We start from the raw sequence: 18,600 nt of genomic DNA on the forward strand, positions 1-18,600 counted from the left end.
TTAGAAAATTACATCGTTCTGACAAGTGACTCAACACCTTGCAATGAGCAATAAAGGGCTGCATGACTTACAATACCTATCGCTGCAGTTCAATTATCCAGATCTCTGGAATTCCTCCCCCTGCCCCCATAAAGAGCTTCTAGCCCTCATACACATGCCAGTAACAAGAATCCTGTGAGATAATGAATGCGCTCTTACAAAAAGCTCATTGAGTTGCTTTCTGCCAACTCTGTAGGATATGCTGCCTCCGCTATTAGTACTAAATGATCATGAATGCCAGAAGTCTAGAAGACTGAGCCTCCAGGCTTCACTGTTCCTACTCACATTCCAGTGCTGAAAAGACAAAGACCTCAGAATTACATTTCAGATACAGGATCCAATGGGTGAAATCACCACCTGGGACAAAACTAATCCAAAAGGGCTGGCGTCCAAGGCTGGAGATGCCAAAATCAAAAGGTGCTTTACTACAGTGTATACAGCTTCAGGAAGCTTTCCATCTAAATGCTATTCAGCACCCTCAAGCAGGACAGCTTCTACAATACCAGAGAAAAAGGAATGTGACTTTTCATTAATTTAAAGATACTGGAATTTGGGAACGGCTTGCATTTTCAGAATTTGTATTAACACTTCATGTTCATTAGTAGCCATCTGAGTATCTGAAAATCTTCAATTAACGTTCCCACAAGGACTACACAGGGATAGAGTACTACACAGAGATACTGCAGACATTCGAAAAGCTTGTGCTCAAATGAAAGACTAAGAGGTCAGAGTCAATCAGTAGAAAGTTTTGCTGTTATGTAACAGTCAGACATCCGAGAGCTGCAAGCAGCACAGGGCATCTTAAAGCTGTAAGGGTGATCTCTAGAGTATGCAAGAGCCATCTGAGTAAGTGCTAGCACAGTGAAAGAATACAGTTGCAAAACACATTTAATAGTGATCTTCCTTGCACTTGATTACTTCACCTACCAATTAAGAAATCCATGCCAATTTCTTCAGAAAGAGTCCTTCAGAAAAGACTTAATCCAAACTGCCTGTCAATAACTACACTTTTTTAAAAAATGCAAACTAATAGTAGCTGGATTGCTGGCATAAGCATTCAATCCTCGCACTTCTACCCTTTTGAATTTTGTTGTGTTGCGTCAATTGGCTATCATAAATCTCCTCCTCCTACAGAATATGTATAAATGGAGGCAAATTCAGTGGCTTATTAGTGCATTAACTAGCCTGAATTGCTCCAATGTCTTTTTGCACATTAACATTTTCACATATATTTGTTTCTGCTTTCTGGGGACAAACCCCATATAGCTTTCTTCAAATGCTCCCAATTCCAGTAACTGTTAGGATATTTCACAAGACAAGAACCCAACAAAGCAGTTAAGATATCAAGTTTCCCAGAAAACAATGCCATAAGCTTCCAGCTACCAGCATCTTTCCCACCCACCACCCACCTCCGTATCTCTGTCAAAGAACAGTATTTATTAAGCACATGCTTCTTACACCCAAAACTAAGGATGTCTGTAAAAAACAGTGGAAACTATTAAATTACAATCGCAGAATGAACAATAGTATATCTGTGCTAAATCACATAACCCAGGTTGTGCACGTTCTGTACTACCCACCCACCGCGACTCAAAAATTCTCCCCAAATAACAGTATCATTAATAATAACATCTGATTTATATACCACCCTGCAGGACAACTTAATGCCACACTCAGGAGTTTACAAAGTGCATTATTATTATCCTCACCACAATCACCCTGTGAGGTGGGTGGGGCTGAGAGAGCTCTGAGAGAGCGGTGACAGACCCAAGGTCACCTAGCTGGCTTTAAGCAGAGGAGGGGGGAATCACACCCAGCTCTCCAGATTAGAGTCCTGCCACTCTTAACCACTATACCAAAGCAACCAAAATTCTGTACTCACAAGAATCTATGCAAATGAAACCATCCTTGGAGAATAATCCTGCCTTATTTTGAACCTCTGGGACTACTAATTACATCATTCTCTTCTCCATTTTATGCTCACAACCACCCTGTGAGGTAGGTTAGGCTGAGTGTGCGCGACCGGTTCAAAGTCACCCAGAAAACTTTTAGGCTAAAATGAGAATCTGAGCCTCAATCACCCAGAGTGTCAGGACTGTGACCCACAGCCCTTCCATCTTGCTTTCCTCCCCTGCTGTAAATTTCCAGTATTTGTTTTTGTCTGCAGGTTCACAGGAGCAGCTGGGTTCCCAAGACGGTCTTATCTGGGATGGCCGGCCGCAGCGACCTTGGAGCCGTTACTTTCACATTCTATCCTAGCTGGACAAGCAAGGGGGGGGGCGGTTTGGAGGGTTTGATATACTGTAACCAGCCTTAACACGTCATTCTCAACAAGAGTTCTGTGTACAGCCAAAGCTTCTCTTAGCCTTTGGATTATCTATGGACACTTGCATATTCTGAATATATATTCTCTCAATAAATAACCTTTGACTCAAGAGACCCTGGATTTCTTGCTGCAAGGGGTGGGAGATGAAATTAGAGTACCCTGCCTTCCATAGACTGACACAGAGTCTAATTTGACACTCTAACCACTACATCACACTTGCTCACAAAATACCTCTACATTTTCAAGATTTTACTGCAAACAGAAGTTTTAAAATATTTTACAGAATCACAGAGTTGGAAGGGGCTATACAGACCTTCTAGTCCAACCCCCTGCCCAGTGCAGGATGAGTCGAAAGCATCCCTGACAAATGTTCATCCAGCCTCTTCTTGAAAACTGCCAGTGAAGGGGAGCTCACCACCTCCCTAGGCAGCTGATTCCACCTTTGAACTACTCTGACCATGAAAAAGTTTTTCCTAATATCCAGCCGGTACCTTTCTGCATGCAATTTAAGCCCGTTGCTTCGGGTCCTATCCTCTGCTGCCAACTGGAACAGCTCTGTCGCGCTCAGGGCTGGCCATGACAGGCAGGTGGTTCACTGGTACTGCAGATGGTCCCAAGGTTAGTTGCCAGGGAGTCAGTAGCCAAGGAGCTGGCAAACAAGAGTCCAGAAGTCAAGCCAAGTGTCAGAGCCAATACGTCAGTCAGAGAGAGGAACAGGCAGAAGGGAAGTCAGAAGGCAGGCAGAGATCAGAGTCCGATCGATCAATCAAGAAGCAGAGCAGGGTGCAAGGGCAGGTCAGAAGCTTCCAGGCACAGAGCTCTGGTCACAGAGAGTGGCGAGCTGAGTTGCTTCCACACTTGGCTTCTTCAGCTTCTCTCTCTTATACTGTCCTAACAAGGAGCAGGTGTTGTCTCTTTGCCTGATAGCCCCAGCCAATACTGTGCCTGCAAACGAGCACTTTTTCTCCTCTCCGACAGAGCTGCCTTTGCTTTATTTTTCCTGTTCTCAGCTGGCCCAGAGAGCTCAGGTTTCTCTTTTGGTCTGGGGCAGTCTGTCTCCAACAGCCTCTGCAGAGGTTTCTGGCTGCTCCTGCTGAGTTTCCTCTGGAGCAGCAGCTGTCACGGCAGGCTCTGGCTCCAGAGTAGATCCTGCTGGCTCTTCCATGGCTGGCTCTGGCTCTAGAGTAGCCCCTGCTGGCTCTTGCTGCTCGTCCTCTCAGGAGGACCCTGGGGCAAGAGGTTAGGTGGCCAGTCGAGGCTGAGGCTGACTCATGACAAGCTCCTTGCCCTCCTCCAAATGACTGCCTTGCAAATATTTAAAGAGAGCAATCATGTCCCCCCTCAACCTCCTCTTCTCCAAACTAAACATTCCCAAGGCCCTCAGCCTTTCCTCGTAGGGCTCAGGCTCCAGACCCCTGATCATCCTCGTCACTCTCCTCTGCACCCTCTCAATTTTCTCCACATCCTTTTTGAAGTGAGGCCTCCAGAACTGCACACAATACTCCAGGTGCGGCCTGACCAAGGCAGTATAGAGAGGGGCTATGACCTCCTGCGATTTCGATGCAATGGCCCTTTTGATACAACCCAAGACTGCCTTTTTTGCCACCGCATTACACTGACTGCTCATATTTAGTTTACAGTCCACTCTTACCCCAAGATCTCTTTCGCGTACTCTACTACCCAGAAGTGTATCCTCCATCCTGTATTTGTGCTTCATATTTTTGTGGCCCAGATGTAATACTGTGCACTTATCTATGTTGAATTGCATCCTGTTCACAACCACCCACTTCTCCAGAGTATTCAGGTCTTGTTGAATTTTAACTCTATCTTCTTGGGTGTTTGCCGCTCCTCCCAATTTGGTATCATCAGCAAATTTAATGAGTAGCCCGTTTACCCCTCCATCCACATCATTGATAAAAATACTGAAAAGTACTGGGCCCAAAACTGTGGCACCCCACTGGACACCTCCCTCCAATCTCATGAAACGCCACTGGTCACCACTATTTGGGTGCGGTCCTCTAACCAGTTCCCTATCCACCGAACTGTCCTATAGTCCAGTCCGTAGTCTTCTGGTCTAATAGTTTACCCATTAGACTGTCATGGGGAACCTTATCAAAAGCTTTACTGAAATCCAGGTAAATCACGTCGACAGAGCCCACGATCCAGTAAGCTGGTCACTCGATCAAAGAAGGAAACCAGGTTGGTCTGACAAGATCTGTTGGGGACAAAACCATGTTGGCTTCCCCGGATCACTAAGCGGTCCTTCAGATGCGTACAGATCAAGTAGGCTTTTATTTTCAGGTTCATTTTCCAGTTTGAAGCATGCATATTACTCCCATTTTTCAGTCACTCCATGGGCTGCGCATCAGTTACTGGGCTCAATTCAGAGTTTTGGCTATCACATACAAAGCCCTTCATGTCCCTGGCCCTTCATATTGTCTGGATCGCCTCTCTCTCCCTATGCCCCACCAGCTTTGCCCATCTGAGCAAGGCCTTCTGCAGGTGCTGAGCAAAATCAACAGTTGCCCATACAAGTGCATTCTCTGGGGTGGCCCCACCTTATGGAACAGCCTCCCTAAAGAGGTCAGGAAAGCCCCCACTCTCCTGGCTGTCTGCAAACTGTACAAAACTGATAATAAGGTTGCAGCGTAAGTAAATGCTTTAAAGAGATTCTTTGCTAAAGGCTGTTACTACTGTTTATTATGCCAAATTGCTTATGTTTTGTTTCAATATTGTTTCGAATTTCTACAATCTATACCATATTGCATTGTGTAGTGAATGCCCCAGTTGTTGATGGTATTGAATTACATGGTGTAAACTGCTTGAGTTTCAGTGAGAAAGGTGAACGATAAATAACATAAATAAAAATAAATGCTGATTGATATACTGCCTTACATAAATCTCAAACTGCCATGGTTAAGTCATATGCAACTAATCATGAAATCCAATGTTTGTAATTTGATTAACAGACCACTCGAAGCAGTTCGAAATCCTGACTCTTGATTGCTTTTCTCATTTTTAATAAAGACACGCAAGCCAGGCTCCAACTGTTGAGAATTCTGAAGGCCTCTTCCAGGGACAGACAGAGAAAGCTGGAAATGGATGGAAGAGCCTTCTTCACCTTCTGAAACATGTTTATCTAAACTTATCAGCAACCAATAAAGTTGTGGTTAACCTTAAAGGTACTACTGGACTCTACTATTTTGCAACTACAGGATAACACGGCTAACTCCTCTGGATCTTAGGGAAAACTGGTAGTGATAAACAGTTAGGGGAGAAACTGGTCTAGAGCTCTGTGATCCTTTGAGCTTCCCAACCTATCTCTGGGGAACAGACAGAAATCTCAAAATGTGGCTCCCACAGGGTTACTTTTCATGCTATATGTGCATCAGCATATCTAAGCTTAGAAAACTTTCAGTCATGGCAATATGCAGAATATCATGAACATGAGCTCTGATATAGACATCCAAATCCTATAAATTATACATGTGCAATTTCACCGATCCTTTCCCTTTTTAAAATGCATCTGTGCCCTTTTCACATTTTTGTCATGGACCAATGTAAATAGGCAAAAGAACCAAAGCCTACCTGGAGCAAAGTACTCTTAAATCTGCCCCTCCCAAGTTCCTTTGTATTTCTAATCCCTTTGCAGAACTAAATACGTATTCTCAGGACATTTCCCTCAAAAACAATGAAAGCAAGAAACTAAAGAAGGAGAAGACCACACTCGTATGCTCCCATAGACTGTACTCCACACCACCAGTAAAATCATGTGTTATGATGGATACACATGTACAGATGCACAGGCCCAACATTCCTAGAACAAGCCACACAATGGATCCAGGCTTCCAAGACAGAACAAACAGTCCTGCCAAGCAACACAGAACACGGAGAGAGAACGGAATGAGAACACTTGATTTGGAGAAGGGAACAGAAAGTTGGTGATAAGACGCTGACCTAAAGAACAAGCCATGATTTGTTATGGCAGTGCTGTTGGTAAGTGTTTGGTGGAAATCACTGCAATTTATTTATGTTACAAAACTGATATCCCGCTTTCTGCCTCCATAAGGGTCACAGCTACTTTCAGAGCTGTGTGGCCCTCTTTGTGGCGTCTCTGTGAGAACGAGCAACCTCTACAAGGAAGACCTTTTCCATTTTGGCTGGCCACCATACAACACAGTATAGTGATGGGTACAAATAATTTTAAAAGTTAAGGCTTCATTTGTGCCTATTTGTGAGAGCTTACTATGAATTAACTTGGCCGTCTTAGCAGTGTGCCATGGGCTGAGAAAGAACAGGATCATCTGCCTGAGCTGATCAGCACCTGGCGCTTCTGGTACCTCTTGAAGACATGCACCCTTCTTCGTTTCAGGTAGAATTAGAAAACACATCTATTACCATAGTCAGGAAGCCTCTTTGGAAACTGAAGTAACTGCAAACTAGAAATGGGCTATCATGTTTTGAACATCTGTTATAAGGCCCAGTTCACACATGCAAGCATTGCCACTTGCAGTAAAAGCACTCAGCCACAAGTGCCACAGAGCAAACCAATTCTGTGAAGGAGGCGTGTTGCCCACAGACACGTTTGTACTTGACTCCTCTCTCAAAAGGAAAATCTGTCTTAACCACAAGCAGCCTATTTAGTCTCAGAAACTATGGCATAGTCTTGCATAGGCAAGAGCCTATTTCACACACGTGAACCTCTACAAAGTTTTTTGTTCCTAGAAAACTTACACTAGCCACAGCATCAAGAGACTTTACAGTGTTAGATGCCAAGTTCACATGTTGTATTTTTTTTCTTAATCTGCTTCTGACTCTGTTATCTTCACTTTTCTTCTTAGGACAGGTACCTGGGTTTATAGCTCTACATGACACACTGCACAGTGCACGGTTAAATGAGAGAACCTAGCCACCATAATGTTCCCATCTGTACAACAGCAAAACTAGCTAGCTGGAAAGAAGCTCTGAAGGGAACAGGTTGGGCTGACAGGGAACCCGCCATTCTATTCCTTGTAGTAAGAAAGCGGTTCATGGAATTATGTATGATTAAGACTGATAGAATAAAGCTGAAGAGAAACATTAAAAAAGTCATAGTGCCAAAATAAAATCTAAATAATCTGAAGAATTTAAGGACCAGATAAGGAACAGAGTTGCAATACTAAGTTTAATTGATCATAAGCCAGAAGAACTATGGGCTGAAACCAGAGATATTATCAAGGAGGAATGTGCAAAGACTATTCCTGTAGCCAAAAGAAAGGAGAAGCCTAAATGGATGCCTGAGGAAAAACTGCTAAAGGTAGACAAGAATCAAAAGCAAAAGGTGACAGAAACAGGGTCAAAGTTCTAAACGCAGCTTTTCAACAACTTGCACATAGAGACAAAGAAATCTATTATAATAACCAGTGCAAAGAAATAGAAGAGAACAACAAAAAAGGAAGAACAAGAGATCCATTCCGAAAGATCTGAGAAATCAAAATTGAATTCAAGCCACAGCTTGGGATGCTGAAAGATCAACACGGAAACACAGTATCTGATCAGGACAAAATAAAAGAAAGATGGAAACAATATACCGAAGAACTATACAAAAAAGATGGAACGATGACAGATACTGTCAATGAAAAATCTTTTGATGAAGAACCAGAAATCCTAGAAAGTGAAGTAAAAGCTAAACTCACAGTAATTGGGGGGGGGGGGAACCACCTGGAGTAGATGGAATACCAATAGAGCTATTTCAAGCTACAGAGTCCATCAGAATCTTAACAAGAATCAGTCAACAAATATGGAAAACAAAACAATGGCCCACAGACTGGAAACGCTGAGTCTACATTCCAATTCCCCAAAAAAGAGGATGCCAAAGAGTGCAACAACTATCGGACTATTGCGTTAATTTCCCATGCAAGCAAAGTGATGCTTAAAATTTTACAGTAAAGACTCTTACTATTAGAGATGGGCACGGACCAGCATTTGCCTACGGACCGCCGGTTCGGGGTTCGTGGGCTTCCACAGACCACGGTCCATGGACTTTTAACGGTCCGGGCCCGGTTTGAGAACCAGTTCGAGAACCGGTTCGAGTCAGAAAAGGCCTTGGTTTTCCCACAGATTTTCACTTCAGTCGACTTTCCCCACCAAAGGTTCTCATGTAACGCTCCTCGATTATCACTTTTCCAAAGAGACAAACAACAACTTCCCCTCCCCTATTCTGACTGATCCTTACCCGCCCTTGGGGGAAGGAGAGAGACTTGTGCTCCTGTCCAGGAGAGGTGGCTGCCCACAAAACCCACCTACATGGGGCTGCATCAACAAGAGACACCCTCCCCGGGGCGGGGAGACCAACTCTCCATGATGGGAAATGGATGGATGTACTTGAGTGAAAGCCAACTCCGCAACAGGAGATCATGCAGCAATTCAAAGGCCCCTTGCTGGAATGGAAGGCACGCGAGGGAGGGAAAGGATGTCTACCACACCTTGAGGGAAGGAAACTCATGCTACCCTGTTCAGAAGGGGCCTCTTTGGGAAGTGGACAACGAGTCCCACCTCAGTGACGTGGTGTGTCAGTTTGCTTGCTATCAAGCAAGCTGACCTGGGCCACTGTCCTCCTTGTCACCGGACTTTGGGGATTGACCCTCAGAGGGGCCCTTGTGCTCGCGGGAGCAGGACGGTCACCGACGAAACCCACTTCACCGAACGTGGCGGCATTGGCAAAGGAAGGATATGCTGGTTGGGGTTCGAGTGGCTGGCAAGAGGGCAGCCACCACGTGGGAGAGGTGGGTATCGACGGTGGCCACACCCTCCCTGCAGGGGCCCCCCTCACTGGCCCCGGTTGGGGGTGAGAGGGGAGAGGGCAGCCGCCACATCGGAGAAGTGTCTTTTGATGGTGGCCTGGCCTCACCCCTCCTTGCACATGCCCTGCATTCTGCTGAAACTGGCCGCCACACTCGGGGAGGCCCTGCCCCTGTGATGTGGGGACCACCACAGATCTGAGCATGACCTGATCAGAGCACTGCACCACAAGCAAGTATGGATTTGATACGAGTGAAATGGGAGAGGAACCCCATAGTTTCAACTTAATTGTCTGAAACGGGCCTGTGCGGAGCCCCATGCCACAAGCAAGTTCAGTACAGTGTTCTTTTACAAATTTGTCCCAGTTTAAGTTGAGTCAAAGGACAGGAGGACAGTACAGAATGTGTTAATGAAATTGTTAAATGGAAAATTAATAAAAATATTTTCTAAAAAAGAAATTGTTATGTGATTTCCTTTTAATTTATGTTTGAATCGTTGATGTGAAGGCAAAATTGAACTTGCACAAAATAATGAAATTGAAGAAGGCCACAACAAGAAAGGACAGAGAGAGGAGATGCTGGGCCAGACTGATGGTCCAGAAAACCGGACTCATAGCCTGCTCCTTCAGGACAGAGGATCTACTGAGAGAGTGGGTATTGAAATGATGGATCTTGGATTTGCTGTTAGGTTGCAGCAGGTCGTAAGAGATTATGAAGGGAGAGGCTTAGAGGTGTGTCGCGCCGCGGGGCACCCCCTGGCGGAAGCGGCGACGGGTCTGGGGGGGCGGCCCCAACGGGTCCGTTCTGGGCGCCTCGGTGGGGCTGGGGGGGTGCCCTGGTCGACGGAGGCTCCTTCCCAGGCGGCCTCATACACACGGGCGGCCCTTATCTGAACCGGTGAGAAGGGTCAGCACTTGGCTCCACCCAGGCCAGCTGCGCCCTTTTTGCTCAGGGCAGCCTGACCTCCTTCACCAACGTCAGCTACACTTCTCACTGGCAAACCACAACCTTCCTCCCCGGCCTGCCTCCAGAGCCTCCTTAAATCCCTTTCCCCCCTCAGCTCCACCCACGCTCCCAGGTGCCTCCACCCAGCGTCATGCCCACCACCTGGGCCACCTGTGGCCACGCCCAGTGTACCCACCTCCCCTTATCCCATTGGTGGGTAGCCTGTAGGGTTGTCCTGCCCCCCTCCTGCGTCCCCGGCCTATTGCCTTCCTCCCCCGCCGTGGACAGCCGCCCCCGCCATTGCTTGGGAGGCTTGGCTGCCTCCTGGTTGGCCCTCCCGTCCCGGGCGAGCCAGCCCCTTCCCCCATCCTGCAGCCTCCGGCCGTCGTCTTGGCGGGCTCCGTGCGCCTGCGCCGGTGTCTGGTGGCCCGGTGCAGCATCGCTCGGCCCGAAGCGGCCTCCCCCTGCACCAGGGCCTCCTCGCCGTAGCCGTGCGGCCGGCCGCACCCCCGGGCCTCCTCTTCGGCCGCCAGCCGTCCTGTTCCCCAGCGCTCCTGGCGGCGGCGCGGCAGGCAGGCCCGCAGGAGCGCCGCGGCTCTCTGCCGCCGCCGCGGCCTTCGGGGCGCCAGGGCTCTTCGCCACCGCGGCCTTCAGGGTGCCAGGGCTCTTCGCCGCCGCTGCGGCCTTCGGGGCGCCGGGGCTCCTCGTCGCTGCCGCAGCCTTTGGGGCGCCCAGGCTCTTCGCCGCCGCCGTGGACTTCGGAACACCCAGGCTCTTCGCCGCCGCCACGGCCTCCAGGCTCCCCACGGCCCCCGCGCCCAAGTGAGCAGGGCCGGGGTCCCCGTCAGGGAGGGGGTGGGGGCGGCCGCAGTCCGAGGGCGCTCCGCCCGGCCTCGGACAAGGTGAGAAAGTCTGGAGCAGAGAGGGAAGGCAGCTGTGGTGGGGAAAAATGGATGAGTTCAGGAGGAGGGCTTCCTATCCTAACATGGACTGGGGGTGCTCTGGAGCCTGACTTAAAGTGAAGCAACCTGCCATCGGTGCAGAGAGAGACGGGTTTCTCAGAGCCAAGATTCTGGGTCCCCAAGGTCCAGGGAAGGATACCCCAGCAGGGGGAGGTTGATCTTGACAAACGCCAATTGATCCAATAGGGCGGGATCCAGGCGTGAGCGGCGGGGACGGAGGATGTCTCCCAGGTAGGAGAACACCCGCTCGCTCTGGACACTGGTGGGAGGGCAGGAGAGGAAATTCATGGCCACAGACGAGGTCTGGCCAGATGGCAGATTTACGTGCCCAATACTCCAGGGGATTGGATTCAGGGGACTCTGGCATCTCAGCAAGGTACTCCCGCACCATCACCTCTGCTGAGTCCTCTGCAGGTGCCATCCTGTCCTTCCTCATGCCAGCAACCTCCCAGTTCAGCACTGAGGACCAGTAGTTGGAGTGTGGTGGGCTCTCATGGGATGAAGCGCCAGGCTCATCCTCTGCCACTTCCCCCCCCCCCTCCTCCGGCTCCTCAGTCACCAGCCCCTCTTCCGTGCCGTCTTCCCTCTGGCTGTGTCTTTTAGCCTGAAACCTGCGAACCTCTTTGCGAAGCTCCTTCTTCCATCATTCTAGCTCACACTGGTGCATGGCAATGGTGCCCTTCACACGTGGATCGCACATGCAGGCCATTCTGTACGGCCACTGTTTGCAGAGAGGATGCAAGCGGGCGGCCACTTCTGCCTGCAACCTCTTCACCAAGTCCCTGACACTTGGAAGGGTTTCCCCCCCGCTCCAGTTCTTTGGCCAGTGCCCGGTCCAGCCCACAAATCAGGGGGATGGCTTGCCCCAGGCTGGACTGGTAGGAAGAGAGGAGATCCGTGGTGTCCCGAAATGGCTTGAGGATACACACCATTTGAGAGAGGACTAGCCAGTCCACAGAGCTGATGCTGAGCACATTTCCTGCATGCATAACGGGCGTTGAGGACATGATGTCTTCCAACACATGTCTTTGCTCCACCAGACGAGCTATCATCATGTAGGTGGAGTTCCAACGGGTTGCCATGTCCTGGAAGAGCTCGTGCTCTGGATCTCCCCCCTCCCCCTGCTTCTTGTGCAGCTGTCGGGCAGACTTAATGCTGCGAGAAAAGCGGGTGCCGAGACGACGAAAGCCATCCAAGAGGTTACGCATCTCCAATGTTCCCTGGTCCCAGCTGGGCTTGACTGTGCTACCCAACCCGAGAGCATCCCCCACGACCAGGTGCAGCTTATGGGCCAGACAGACAATGCCCTCCAGGGATGCCTCATTCAGGGCCACCAGCATGTTTCTACCAGCGTCCGTGACCATGTAGCCACGGACAGCATCGCCTGGGGACAACCAGTCCCTCAGTGAACCGTTCAGCACAGCGGCAATGTTCTTCCCATTCTGATCCGCATCCATCCCCCATGCCTGGAGCAGAACCACTCTGTAGCCCGCCGGCAGGGGTGGCGCCTCCTCTCGGGCCCCCAATTTGACCGTGGTGTTCCGGAGGTCCTCCGGTTGCCACCAGCGGGCAGTAATGGTGAGGTAGCCGTGATGACGGCTGCTCCACAGATCTGCTGTGAAGTGCACAGTCCGCCCTCTTACTCTTGCCAGCTGGTTCCTGACCATCTCTGCCATGCAGTTGTAGATGGCGGGCAAGACTCGCCGGCCAACAGTCTTCCGCGAGGGCATCGTGAACCAGGGTGCAAAATGATGCATTGCCCTGTGAAAGCCCACACCCTCCAACACAGACAAAGGGAGTCCATCTGTCAGGACCAGATTTCCTTCTTGTGTGCCTTTGCTTAACCGACTCCATTTTTAATCCTTTCAGTGTTTAAGTGTTCTCTTCCAGGTGCCGAGGTTCCCAGGCAGCTATCTCACAGAAAAGGATTGTTTTGGCTACCACCGTTCCACCAAGAACCGGCCTTGGGAAGTTTCCGCGCTTTTGACTTCAAAGGGGATGTTATGAGAACTGTGGGGGGAGGTTGGGCCTGCTGTGATCTGTTCCTCTGTTCCTCATGCTTTGCCTTTCATTGGTAACAATGCACATGTACCATCCTGGACCTTGAGTTCAGGCTAGTGGACTATAATGAACTAATTCTTCAGTAAAAACCTTTTGGAAACAATGGACTGTTGTCTAATTGCAGAAGGTAGTCTGGAGTAAGAACGTTATCTAGCCACAAGTCTGACATTTTGTTACCAATCAAAGGCAAAGCATGAGGAACAGAGTAACAGATCACAGCAGGCCCAACCTCCCCCCACAGTTCTCATAACATCCCCTTTGAAGTCAAAAGCGCGGAAACTTCCCAAGGCCGGTTCTTGGTGGAACGGTGGTAGCCAAAACAATCCTTTTCTGTGAGATAGCTGCCTGGGAACCTCGGCACCTGGAAGAGAACACTTAAACACTGAAAGGATTAAAAATGGAGTCGGTTAAGCAAAGGCACACAAGAAGGAAATCTGGTCCTGACATTCTGCCCCCCCTAAGATGTTCCCCCCCCCAGGTTTCTGTGGGTAGCGGGAGTGGAATGCTTTAACCAATCTAGGGGCATGAACATGTACAGAGTTCACCCATTCATCAAACCCAGAGTCAAAGTCCTTCCACCTAATGAGATAAAACAACTGATTTCTTTGTATTTTAGAGTCCAGTATTTGTTGAACTTCATAGTGGGTTTGATCATCGATCAGAGTGGGGATTGGAGGTGCACGGGTGTGCCATTGATCAGCAGGAGGGGCTTTTTTCAACAAACTCACATGGAAGGTATCATGTACATGACGAAGATTCTTTGGTAGATTTAGAGCAACAGTCACTTTGTTGATTACTTTGCGAACAGGAAATGGTCCTAAAAATTTCAATGCTAGCTTGCGGCTGGTTTGGGTTGTTTTCAAATTCTTGGTGGAAAGGTAGACTAGATCGCCCGGCTGTAATTCCCATTCTGCCGCGCGGTGGCGGTCAGCGTATTTTTTGTAATCCTGTTTGGCTTTGATGAGATGTTTCTTAATCTGCGTCCACTGTTGAGCTGCTTCCCCCCACCATTCGGTGACGTCTTTGGAGGTTGTAGTAGGGGGAGGAAGCGCCTCGAATGGGAAGGGTTTGAAGTGGAAGCCATAGACGATTTTGAAGGGAGTTTCTCCCGTAGAAGCGTGCACGCTGTTATTATACGAGAATTCTGCCAAGGGGAGCAAATCAAACCAATTGTCCTGTTGAAAGTTAATATAACAGCGTAGAAATTGTTCTAATATCTGATTTGTTTTTTCCGACTGTCCGTCTGTTTCTGGGTGATGGCTTGAACTCAGACCCTGTTCAATACCCAGAAGTTGTAAAAGCTCCCGCCAGAAGTTGGCAACGAACTGTCCGCCGCGATCCGAGATCACCTTGGATGGAAAAGAATGTATTTTTACAATGTTTTTTATAAAGATGTCAGCTAGCTTTCTAGCCGAAGGAATTGTAGTACAGGGTATAAAATGGGCTTGCTTGGAGAATAAATCGACTACGACTAAGATACAATTGTGTCCCTTGGAGGGGGGCAAGTCTGTGATAAAATCCATGGAAATTATTTCCCACGGTCGGCTTGGCGTTTCTAGGGGTTGCAGGAGACCCGGCGGTTTTCCTTTACGGGATTTGGCGCTGAGACAGATGGGGCAAGACGCTACATATTGTGAAATGTCCTTGCGCATGCCCGGCCACCAAAATTGGCGTTGTACCAAGTGAAGTGTTTTTAAATACCCATAATGTCCCGCTGTGGGAGCATCGTGACAGCGTTGTAACACTTCTTTCCTCAAGCTTTTGGGTACATAGAAGCGATCTCCCCAGAGCCATTCCCCCTGATTGGATTGTTGCAGTTTGTCTCTGGGCACATCGTCCCCCTCCTTTTCCACTTCAGCTTTTAATTTTTCTCTCCATCCCTGGTCGGGTTGGGGAAAGCGGGTGGTGCGGCTGCGTGTTGTCACCACGCCCCCTAATTGCGTAGGTGAGAAGACTGTGTCTATTGTCTCCTCCCTTTTGCTTTTGTGCTGGGGCATGCGTGATAGAGCGTCCGCCAAGAAGTTGGTTTTCCCAGGGAGGAAGTTCAATGTGAAATCAAATTTAGAGAAAAACTCCGCCCATCTCAGTTGTTTGGCGTTTAGCCTGCGAGGGCTGCGCAGGGCTTCTAAATTTTTATGATCCGTCCAGACTTCGAACGGATGGCGGGCTCCTTCTAGCCAATGTCTCCAGGTAGTGAGAGCCGCTTTTACAGCAAAGGCTTCTTTTTCCCATACATTCCAATTCCTTTCCGATTCTGAAAATTTTCTGGAAAGGAAGGCGCAGGGTTTAAGCTTTTCATCCGCCCCCCGCTGTAGCAGTACACCCCCAATTGCCGTGTCGCTGGCATCGACCTGTACTATGAACAGGCGACTGTCGTCGGGGTGTTGTAGAACGGGTTCTGATACAAACTGCGTTTTAAGGTGATCGAACGCCGTTTGGCATTCCGCCGTCCAAGCCAGTTTTGCGCTTGGTTTTTTGGCTTGGCTCCCCTTATCTTTGGTTTTTAACAGTTCAGTTAGGGGGAGTGTGATTTGGGCGAAATTTGCAATGAACTCTCTATAGAAGTTGGCAAAGCCCAAGAAGGATTGTAATTCTTTGCGAGTTGTGGGGGTTTGCCAATTTAGTACTGCTTGTATTTTACTCGGATCCATTTTTAAACCCTCCTTAGAAATACAATAGCCCAAGTAAGTGAGTTCCGTTTTATGAAATTCACATTTGGAGAGTTTAATAGGTAACTGGTTATTTAGGAGGGTGGTTAAGACTCTCTTCACCAGATCTACGTGTTCTTCTTCAGTTTCTGAATAAATTAACACATCATCCAGATACACCACTACCCCTTTATAGAGGAATTCATGCAGCACCTCATTAATCATGGACATGAAAACTGAGGGGGCTCCGGCCAGGCCAAAAGGCATAACTAAGTATTCATATTGGCCGAGTGATGTGTTGAAGGCTGTTTTCCATTCATCCCCCTCTCGAATACGAACGTGAAAGTAAGCATCTTTCAAATCTAATTTCGTAAAGATCTTACCTTGAGCCACGACGTTGAGTAGATCTCTTATGAGCGGAATAGGGTAGGCATTGCTGGAAGAGACCGCATTAAGACCTCGAAAGTCCGTGCATAATCTCAAGCCCCCATCTTTCTTTTTTACAAAAAGTACTGGCGCTGCATGGGGACTGTTAGCTGGCCGAATAAATCCTCTTTGAAGGTTGAGGTCGATGAATTTGCGGAGCTCTTCTCTTTCGTTGGGACTCATAGGATATAGGCGGCCTTTGGGCAGCGAGGCGCCAGGTAAAATTTCCACAGCACAGTCTGTCCTCCTGTGAGGAGGTAACGAGTTGGCTTCTTCTTCTGTGAAGGCTTGGGTGTACGCCCTGTATTGTTTGGGTATTAGGTTGATTTCTTCCTGGGAGAGGAGAGCCGGTTCGGTTGCGGTCGGATCTTTTCCCCAATTTTGATCCCACCGATGACTTTTGCATGACTCATGGGTAAATGTGATGCTTCCCCCTGCCCAGTTAATGTAGGGGTTATGGTCGCATAACCACCGGCTCCCCAGAATCAAGGGGTACTTTGCTGTGGCACTAATAACGAAAGATCTTTTTTCCCAATGTTGTCCCATGCCTGTGATGATTGGCATGGTTTCTGTAGTCACTGGATTCATGTTAGTGCCATCCATTTGTTCGAAAATGACCGGTATGTCTAAGTCTTTGACAGGGAGTACTAGTCCGTGTACCAAGGCTGGTGCGATAATGTCTCTAGAGCAGCCCGAATCAATGAGACGGAACCAGTGGAGGGGGTGACGGACCGCAACCGGGGGAGCCCCGTCCCACCAACGGCGGAGGGGAACCGATACAACCGGGGGGTCCAATCCTCCCTCCAACCACGACGCAAGCTGATCAGCCGGTAGCCCCTCCACCTACAACGCAAGCGGGACCAACCCCGGGGCCGCGAGGTGATACGCCTCCGCTTCGTCCGCTACCACTCCATCCCCAACCATTACGACCGGCCCCTCATCAGCCGCGGCCGACGCAACCTATACCGAGAGGACTTTTTCCCCAGCCGCGCCCGGGAGTACCTCCACTGCGCCAGCCGCGACCGCACCCGCAACAACCTCTACCACAGAGACCACAGATGCCGCCAGCTCCGAGGCCCCTCGGCCCGCTAGATGTCTATCCAATGCCGGCGCCGGCCCCTCGACAAGACCTTCCAATGGGTTGGGTCAAGTTGGATGCTACGTTCGATGGGGACCCTTCCAAATTGGGATTTTTCCTAGTACAAGTAGTGCAATTTTTTAATCGTTGGGGGCATCTTTTCGGAAGTGAAGCTAGTCAAATCGAACATCTGGGGTCACGTCTTCAAGGCAAAGCAGCTGACTGGTATGTAGGACTGTATAACGTGGGGGCCCCTGAGTTAGATACCCTCCAAGGGCTGGTAGACGCAATCCGAGCTCAATATGAAGATCCCCTAGAAGAAACCAGAGCCCGAACAGAATTGCAGGCTATCAGGCAAGGCAGCATGTCGGCTAGAGACTATGCCGCAAAATTCCGACAACTCGCTGCCAAATGCCCAAGGTGTGAGGAATCCACCAAGATTATCATGTTTAAACAGGGTTTAAACCCTAGATTGCTGGACAGAGCTTTAATGCAAGATAATCCTCCTACGCTGTTGGGGTGGATACAATTGACCTGTGAAGTAGAAAACCGTCTGATGGAAGTTCGTTTGGTGGAGCAACACCAACAACCTCCGGGCCAGAGACGCTCCTCCACTCCTGCTCGAGGGAGCCGGGGGGCTGGCTACGCTATCGGTGGAGTGAGAGATGCTAGATGGCAACAAGGATTGTGTTTGCAGTATGGACAAAGTGGTCATTTTGCAGCGCAATGTCCTTATCGGCCTGTGCAAAGACCTCTGCTCCAACTCAGACGCCCAGCCCCCGCTGCCTACCCGGCGCCACCGCGCCCTACCCCAGCACCCAGAACGGCAAGAGGTAGGGGAGCGCCGAGAAGAAATCCCCCTGAGAGGGGGCTAGAACTGGAAGAAGTTATGGAATATGATCCAACGGCGATGGCGGGAGGGGAGAATCCAGAAAGCCCCTCCTCGGGAAACGAAATGGATCTGTCGTGAAAGGACCCAAACGGCAGATCAAACCTCAGTCAGGCCGGTTCTTGGTGCACCTCCAATCCCCACTCTGATCGATGATCAAACCCACTATGAAGTTCAACAAATACTGGACTCTAAAATACAAAGAAATCAGTTGTTTTATCTCATTAGGTGGAAGGACTTTGACTCTGGGTTTGATGAATGGGTGAACTCTGTACATGTTCATGCCCCTAGATTGGTTAAAGCATTCCACTCCCGCTACCCACAGAAACCTGGGGGGGGGAACATCTTAGGGGGGGCAGAATGTCAGGACCAGATTTCCTTCTTGTGTGCCTTTGCTTAACCGACTCCATTTTTAATCCTTTCAGTGTTTAAGTGTTCTCTTCCAGG

Source organism: Eublepharis macularius, chromosome 12 (assembly GCF_028583425.1).
Source record: "Eublepharis macularius isolate TG4126 chromosome 12, MPM_Emac_v1.0, whole genome shotgun sequence".
NCBI classification, from domain to species: Eukaryota; Metazoa; Chordata; class Lepidosauria; order Squamata; family Eublepharidae; genus Eublepharis; species Eublepharis macularius.